Source organism: Pteropus alecto, unplaced genomic scaffold, assembly GCF_000325575.1.
Source record: "Pteropus alecto unplaced genomic scaffold, ASM32557v1 scaffold74, whole genome shotgun sequence".
Lineage (NCBI taxonomy): Eukaryota > Metazoa > Chordata > Mammalia > Chiroptera > Pteropodidae > Pteropus > Pteropus alecto.
This window is the reverse complement of record NW_006436291.1, coordinates 1,903,037-1,903,540: the sequence shown is the minus strand read 5'-3', so window position 1 is coordinate 1,903,540 and position 504 is coordinate 1,903,037.

The following is a 504-nucleotide window of genomic DNA, read 5'->3' as shown; positions in this document are numbered from 1 at the left end:
GGGCGTGGCTGCCAAGGCCCGGTAGCTGCGGTGCGTCCTGGTCTTGGTGACCAAGAAGCACCCGAGGGGCCCTGGACGGCCGTTGCCTGCCACTGGCACTAGGTGCTGACCCAGGGCCATTCGCTCACGCATGGCATCCGAACGGTGCCCAGCTGAGCCCGCAGGCCCTGCCATGCGGTAGCGGCCTATGCTCAGCGCGCGGCAACCCCGGAGTGGGCACCAGGAACACGTTTACTGGGCGCACCCGCCGCCTGCCCTCAAGACCCGTCCATGCCTCCACATCTCTCCCGAGGGGCTGACATTTGGTAAACTGAGGCACAGAGCCCGAGAGCCAGGCTGGGAGGGCGCGGCCCGGCTTGTACCCTCCAGAAGAGCCTGCGGAGGCAGGATCCCAGGACCGACGCGAGGAAGCCAAAGCACGCGGACAGCGAGGCAGGGCCCGGGCCGCAGCCCAGACCGGAGTCTGCGCAGAGGGCTCGGTCCGGGCGCCGCCTCACTGGGCAT